General features: G+C 50.6%; 1 protein-coding gene across 1 annotated transcript in view; it reads left to right on the top strand.

Moving 5' to 3' along the window:
• The first annotated feature begins 370 nt into the window (after positions 1 to 370).
• The window catches only part of LOC135899295 (nose resistant to fluoxetine protein 6-like), a 93,399-nt gene continuing 85,334 nt past the window's right edge, over positions 371 to 8,435 (top strand). The window contains exon 1 of the mRNA XM_065428538.2: positions 371 to 582. The gene's annotated coding sequence lies outside the window, so the exon portion shown is untranslated. The remainder of the gene's footprint in view (positions 583 to 8,435) is intronic.

The raw sequence follows: 8,435 nt of genomic DNA, 5'->3' as shown, positions 1-8,435 counted from the left end.
TGGTATACGCTGCTACATGCATAGGTCTTGCATGATGCAGGTCCTGCTATGCACTGCACACAGGGCACACGTTGCAAACAGATAATTTCTTTTTGCAGTGCTCAACTATAACGACACACTGACTCAAACATGACTGCGTTGTAACGTATGCTTCAGTGCGTCAGTGTTCTTGATTGCTACACAAGCGATTTATGCCCAACTAGCCCAAAAGACGGACGCACTAGAAAGAAGTGAGTGAATGAGTACAATGAACTTGTACTGAACTGGATTCACATGTCGAATAGAAGTGCGCAGTGTCAGCTGAAACAGGCGGCACGGCTGATTACGTAAGTACTTCCAATAGTTCGGCTACTAGTGTATTTCGCTTTCGGAAGTTATCTTTACCACTGGAAACAGCGCAGAGCTTGCCCGTTAAACTTGAGTCAACCGACACCACACGAAACACGCCGCGGTTGACCAACCCAACTTCCACGCGGTTCATTCACCACATCACAGGTCACACGAAGTCAAGAGTGCCATATTTTAAATCACTGCAGCACCAAACGGACCTGAAAATTCATTTCCTTCGACAGAGTTTCTCAGGTGAGTTCGTTCACTCGCCAGTTACGAACTCGATGGACGCGCTAGGCCTACGCGTAACGTAAACAACATCAGCGATAGGCGAGTGTTGATTATCCAGACTTCGGAGCTCGTAAACGTGTTTCCATTCGTTTTGAGCACAGCAAAATGCACATACAACAAGCACAGACGTTGCGGCAATCGTGATTCGGTTGGCTGTTTTAGCAGACGATCGCACCGAGCCCGGCGGAACCCAGTGGGCAGGTTGGATTAGTCGGCGTCGTTCGAAGTCGCTTCGGATCCACGTCGCACTGCCACAACCCACGGTCGTCGGTCGGTCGGTCGTGTCGTTGTCAGCCTACTATTACAACACTGTCTTTCAGGAACACTGTCGCACGCGTCGTGCGTCCAAAAAACTCGGCCGATCGTTGGTGCCGGTGCCTTCGCACGGTCGGCCATCATAGGCCTAGCAACCGGAGGATTCGCAGCCTCCGTATGGTTGACGCCTGCGACGGGTCGCAGCCTCTCATTGGTGCACGCCGGCGCAGCTTCGCCGCGCGTCGGCAAAGTTCTAGCATCGGCAGTAGACATAATCGCTGCGCGACGTTCCGCTTCGCCGAGTTCCCGACCGACGCTTTGGCGCATTTGACCCTTCGGCGCGCGCCGAAGCTTTCCGGCGCGTGCCAGTGGTTGGGGCATAATGACGCTTGCCCGCTTACGTGCGTAGGCATTTCCGAGTACTAAAACCCCTGACGTGACGAGCGCTGCTCCGTTCCGCAAAACGCTTGCGTGCTGCGTACGTATCGTCATGGCGCAGCACTAAAACTAGACAGTTTTAGTACTGCGTCATGACGATACGTGCGCAGCCCGCAACTGCTTTGCGGAACATAGGAGCGCGTGTCGCGTTAGTAGTACTGCGAAATGCCTACGCACGTAAGAGGGCGAGCGTTAGACGCCGTGCGCGTCCGAGCGCGTTGGCCGCGTCCGCCAGTACGTCGAACCGTCGGTCGAACAAGACGCTGTTGATCTCGCTAACGTGATGTAACGTGTGGGAGCATTCCCGCTTCGTCGAACTATATTTAGGCCTTTAAGAGACTCTACTTTTAATACGGATGAAATACACGAATCATATCGAGAAAAATAAAAACCGTGTACTTACTTTCCGAGGTTGGCACGGTCATTTGCGACGAACTGCACAAGAAGCAGGTCGAGCCTTTCGCGCAAACAGCACACACTGAACGCTTTCTCACAAACAAGTTTCCTATTTTTGCTATGCATTCCCACCGTGCAGGTTCCGGGAATGGCTTCTGCGCTTCACTTCACGCAGCAAAGCCAAATCGTAGGCCATTGAAAAGTACACCTTACCGCTGGTCGCCTTTGTCGCTGCCATTTTGAGAAACTCTTTTGTCTCGCGCTCTCCCGAAGAAACAAGAACCACGAGCGCAGCACGCAAGTCTCCCCACGTACGCACGCAAGAATCGGATGCGCGCATACGCAGTGACCGCGTATACGCATCTCACACCGTTCGTGTTGCGTTCTGCACATGCGAACTTTGCAGAACGTCGCGATCTTACGTACGCAACGCCGTTGCGTACGCTACGTATGCAGCACTAAAACTGTCTAATGTATATTAACTGGTGATTACGTTACTCGGAATTGCGAAATTTATTATTATTTATTATTATTTGTTTTGAACACATATAACATAAACACACGTATTAGGAAAGGGAAAGGGAGGGGCAGGCTGGCAACTGCCACCGGAAGGGGCACAACGCCTGCCTACTCTTCTGAAGGGAGGTGACAGCAACACAGAAATAGAGGATAGGAAGGAGGGGAGGAAAACGGAAAGAGGAAAGGAGAGCAACAGGACACTGCAACAGGACAAATCTAAAGACTAAAGTAGAACTCAGCATCCGGAATTAAAGCGACGCCGCGTCGAACAGCCTCCACAATTATCAACCACATCCATGGCTAGTTCGCATGCGGCTAATTGTGTTCTCCACGATGTGACGCCAAGTAAAGCTGCACGTAATCACCGTTTCACCGTTAGTCGGTTCACAATATACACTATAAGGTGTTGGAACCCGCCACCTCCCATCTTCGAAGGAAGAAGCCTTAGAACACAGTACAGATCACACACAGTAGGGCCGGTCACTGAAGGTCACGCTACTACAGAATGTTCAATGTTCATGCTACAAACGTGAACCTAAGTTAGTTACTTCTATAAAGGTTAGTAGGGCGCGATGGGCCTGATCACGTTTAGATGCACAGCCACTGGGGTATAAACATTCCTCGAGTGTCGCACACCGCAGGCCAAGGAGATGATAGTTTCTCACCAGCGACATGCGCTGCGCACTGAAAGCGGGACACTCAAGTATAAGGTGCTGAAGTGTCTCGTAGCAGCCACAAGACGTACACAATGGACTTTCCGCACGCCCTTGTCTGTATAAACGTTCGTGCACGTTCACGCAACCAACCCTTAGCTTGAGCAGTTGTGCTCTAGCACGACGAGGCAAGCCTCGACCACGAACACGGGGCGGGAATGTTCCATTTGCGACGCGCTGATCTGGATGCTGCTTGAGTAGGTGGCGACGAATCAGCAGACGAGCGTCATCAAGCTTGCACAAAATTTCTGGGCAGTCACAGTTGTTATGAACGCAACTTGAAGCGAGCCGATCAGCCTCTTCATTTCCGGTGATTCCTACGTGTGAAGGTATCCATTGAGCAACGAGAGATACCCCACGTGATGTAATTTTGCTCGCAGAGTCATTAATACTGCGCACAAGTGGACAATCAAGCTCACTGCGTTGTAACCTGCTAAGGGCAGCACGGGAGTCCGTTAAGATGACGACCTTCGATCTAATTAACTCCTCTAGCACGTATTTCAATGCAACATTAATCGCTGCTAGTTCCGCAGTTGTTGACGAAGTTGGATGAGGTATCTGAAAGATACGTCGTACTTGAGTTGAAGAGCAGTAAAAAGCTGCAGAGGCGCCTTGACCGTCGTTGTGTACAGATGCATCTGTAAAAACTTGAAGATGATCTGGAAACTTTTCGAACAAGTGTGATTGAGCCAATTGGAATATTGCAGAAACAGCCATATCAGACTTTTTGTGCATGCCAGGGATTGTGAGGAAAATGGGGAATACATGTGTCGTGATACCTTTAGGAGGCGGAGACGTATCTGAAGCAGCATGATCAGAAATGGTAGTGATATCCATAAATAATGCCGCCATTTTTCCCATGCGAGATAATGGGCGGTGAATCAGACGATCGAGGAGCGCTTGACCATTCGATGCGCGGTGCAGACGCTCAATATGATATAGAGCTCTCTGATCTGCTTGCAGCCTCAGCGGTAACTGATGCGCTTCAGTAAGTAATGCAATAGACTGCGCCTCACGAGGTAAGCCAAGCATTAGTCGAAGGGCAACGCGATGATCTCGCTCCAGTTGGGCCATCAAACTAGGTGGTATGTTCAAAAGTGGTAATGCGTACAGTATGCCTGAGAGTACAGATGACTGGTACACCTGAAGAGCCGTTGTTTGGTCGCAACCAGCACCTCGAGCAGTCAAGGCGGCCACATACTTAAGAAGGGAGTGCGATTTGCGTCGTACAGATTTAACGGCAGGACGCCAAGAGATGCGATCATCCACAATTAACCCCAAATAACGGTGTTGTCGCACCCAGTTTATAGGCGTTTCGTCAAGATACAGTCGGCTCATTGTTCGACGAGCGCGTTGTTTAGGGTGATATGCTATTGCAGCCGACTTAGCAGGTGATATGAGCAGGCCAACTTCACCCAAGTACTCCGAAGTAGCGTTGAGAGCTCTTTGCAAGCTTGCACGAAGCCGCGGACCAAGGTGCGAAGGGCCGCTTATCCACAGAGCAATGTCATCTGCGTAGACAGCTATGCTCACAGGGAAGTCAGTGTCTCGAGGCAAACGACTTGGAAGCGCGGCGAGTACCGCGTTAAACAAAAGCGGCGATAATACGCTGCCCTGTGGAACACCGCACTTCACATTTCGGTATTCACTGGTTATTCCTCCGACACGCACTTCCATGCGGCGCTCCGATAGAAAATTATGCACAAACCGGAGTAGACGACTCGAAATTCCCGCGGTTGCAAGTGCGGAAATAATCGCCTTATGCGGAACTGAATCGAAAGCTTGCTGTATGTCTAGGAAGAGCATGTAGGCGGAATGCTTGTTTTCTTTAGCAAATTCGAGTGCTGAGACAAGGTCTGATATGCTGTCCAGAGCCGAACGGTGGCGACGAAAGCCACTCATGACATCAGGGAAAAAATTCAGCTCCTCGAGCCTGACATCTAAGCGAAACAAGACCATTCGCTCCATTAACTTGACGATGTTTGAAGTTAGGGATATTGGTCGGTAGGACTTGAGGTGTCTTGCCGGACGCCCGGGCTTTAAAACTGGTATTACAACGGACGATTTCCACTCAGCAGGGATTACACCGGTTCTCCATACTTCATTGTACTCGTCCAATATACGGTCATGGAAACTCTTATCAATGTTCCGCAGTGCTTGGTACGTCACACCATCTGCGCCTGGAGCAGTGCGGCGTTTGGAGAGGCTCAGCGCGTGTCGCAGCTCCTCAAGAGTGAAATCTGCCTCGTCCATCTGGCAAGCTGGACCATAGAAAGCGGTTACGGTGCTGTGAGTGGTCAAAGAAGGAATATCGCTAATTGTGGTGTCTCTGGAAGCAGGAGAGACGAAAATGTCTGCAAATGCCTCTGCTATTACCTTTGGTGACTGGCCAGTCGCTATGCTCAATGTAGCCGTTGGATTCTTGCAGATTTCAGGAGTGCGGAGAGCCTTCAGTATGCGCCATACATTTCCAAAACCACTTCCAGTATGCAACGAACTACACAAAGCTTCCCAGCTCTTGCGACGAAGCTGTTTTGTATGCCGCCGTATGGCTGCATCAAGGCGATTGTACATAGTCCAGTTGGTGCGTCGTTTAGAGCGCTACGCCCGTCTATAAGCGCGCCGTCGACATGCGCGGAGCCGCAAAAGCTTTAGATCGGGGTTTGGTTTGCCGATATGCCGTCTTCGTTGTACTGTAGCTTTTTGTAAGCACTCACTCATAAATTTAAATAGGCTGTCTTGAGATGGTGCCTCTGAGATGAGCTGTCGGAACTTGTCCCAGTTAGTAACCGTATAAACGACATCCTGGCGACCCGCAGTATGTGTTGGTGTTAACCAAATGGGTAGGTGATCTGAGCCCCACGGGTCGGGTTCACATGACCAGGCTAAGCACACATCTCTCGTTGTTATCGCAAGGTCTATAGTGGAATGCTCCTTTCCTCTACCAATAAATGTAGGTGAACCGTCATTCAGTATTTGGAGATCGTTTTTGATAATGAACTCGTTAATCTCTTCCCCACGATTGTCTTGGGGACGGCTACACCATCGTGGATGGTGGGCATTAAAGTCTCCGCATAACACAAACGATGCACCACACCGAGACACTAAGCCCTCAAGTAGCGAGGTATCGGAAGAACGTGTAGGCCTGTTGTATATGCTTGCCACCGTCGTACACACACCTCTGAGGCTCACAGTAACAGCTACACACTCAAACTCATCGTCACAGAGGCCGTCTGTGTCAATAACCGCGAAGTCCAAGTCAGCACGAACGTACACTGATGCTTTTGAAGCATTGCGCGTATGCGCCGCCTCCACACACTGGAAAGAGCCACAAGCTGGTTCCGCGCATCGAGTGTTACTGTGGACACCCACGAAGCCTGGCAATCGATATTCGTCTTTCCTTACGTTAGTTTCCTGAAGCGCTATAACGTCCGGAGGAGTCTTCATAGCGACTAGTCGAAGGGCTAAATCAGCGTGCCGTGGTCGCATCGACCTGACATTCCATTGCAGCACAAAGGGGCTAGGCTGCTGACAACTGTTAGAATTATTTCCGGTAAAACGTCTAGCGAAGGCCGTCGAGGACAGGAACGAGTGCCTCCAAAAGTTGCTCTGCTGCTGACGCTGCTGGTGTCTGGCGACCGGAGATTAGAGATCTGATGACGTTGACAAGCATCTTTACAAGATTGACAAGTTGTACATCGTCGTTGGCTGATACCGGTTTAGGTACTGTGTTTGCAGTGCTTTCCACTATGGTCGAAGTCTTTGTAGATACTTGTTCCGGCGGTTTCGATGGAAGCGCTGGCCACGATGTGTCTGAGAGGCAAAAGGTCCGCCTCCCTACTTTCTGATGTGTTGTTTCTTTGTCACTCTTTGAACCCGCTGCTTTTCCAGTTGCTGGGGCAGCACTACGGCGACGGGAGCTCTCATCTCCTGCTGCCTTCTTTATGGCTTTCTCTTTTAGGGCCTTTAGTTCATTCTTCAATGAGGGACATCCTTTATCCGTTGCCAAATGTTCACCATTACAGTTAGGGCACCGATATGCCTGACTTTCACAGGAATCTACATGGTGATTCCCACCGCATTTGGCACAGACCAGATCTCTGGTGCAAAAGCCCTGAACATGACCAATCTTGAAACATTTATGGCATTGCAAAGGCCGTGGTATGAAAGGTCGAACAGGGTAGCGCACAAGTCCAGCCTTTATATGACTAGGCAGCTTTCCAGAGGCGAAAAGTATCTTCACGCACTTTGACGTGCCCAGCCTTCGGACGCCAATTATTTTGCATGGTGGCGTGCAAACGATCATGTTCTTAAAAACGTCGTCCTTTAGATCCAAGTCCACATCAGATACGACACCAGCCACTATATTTGTACCCTGTGGTATGTAGGGACGCGTGTGGACCCCACAGATTTCAGACAAACCAAGTAGTGTTTGCACCATCTTATCATCAGTCGTGTCAACGGCAATGACATTTTTCCATGGGTTCACGCGAACCTCTTGGATTAGTCCAGGGGCAAGTTTGAAGAAGAAATCATTAAGTTTCTGTCGAGAGATAGCATTCAGGCTTACCATCGCGTCGATGGGAATGAAAGCTACGGTCGTAGTCTTGATGGTGCTGTATATGATAGTCACTTCACTTGAGGACGACGCCGGAGACGTCCGTCGTGGGCGGCGGTGTTTGACAGGTATGAAACCATCCGAATCTTCCGATCTTGAGTCAGAAAGCTCGGAATCAGTAGCGTCGGATCCTACTGCCGAACTGAGCCGCTTCCGAGCCGCAGGCGGTCTATGCTGACCGCCAGACGCGTCCAAGACCATATCTTCCACGGCAAGCTCCGCGGGGAGGATCTCCCAGCAGAGTAGAAGACTTCAGGGTTCAGCACAAACGTCGTTGCCTGTTACTGATGCACGAAAATAATGTGAACAGAGAAAAAACTGCAGCACCAGAAGAAAACCAGCAACCGAGCACAGTAACTTCGTCGTCGTCCTCCCCTATCGCGAAATTTGAGCGTATCGCGTTTGCCAGCGGTCGCCAAAGACCCCCGCCCACTCCTCCAGCTGACCGCCAGACGCGTCCAAGACCATATCTTCCACGGCAAGCTCCGCGGGGAGGATCTCCCAGCAGAGTAGAAGACTTCAGGGTTCAGCACAAACGTCGTTGCCTGTTACTGATGCACGAAAATAATGTGAACAGAGAAAAAACTGCAGCACCAGAAGAAAACCAGCAACCGAGCACAGTAACTTCGTCGTCGTCCTCCCCTATCGCGAAATTTGAGCGTATCGCGTTTGCCAGCGGTCGCCAAAGACCCCCGCCCACTCCTCCAGCATAACCTGCAAACGGCATGTTAGCCGGCCGGGTGGCTTCCGCTTCGCCACCGTCGCGTTCGCGCCGCGCTCACTGCACTAGTTTTTGACGAATTATGTTATCTAACGACGCTTGATAGTAAGATACATGCTTCCCTCGTCATCTTTATCGTCATCTATCGCGGCAG

The sequence above is a fragment of the Dermacentor albipictus genome, chromosome 1, assembly GCF_038994185.2.
Source record: "Dermacentor albipictus isolate Rhodes 1998 colony chromosome 1, USDA_Dalb.pri_finalv2, whole genome shotgun sequence".
NCBI classification, from domain to species: Eukaryota; Metazoa; Arthropoda; class Arachnida; order Ixodida; family Ixodidae; genus Dermacentor; species Dermacentor albipictus.
This window is presented reverse-complemented; position numbering and strand designations above follow the sequence as displayed.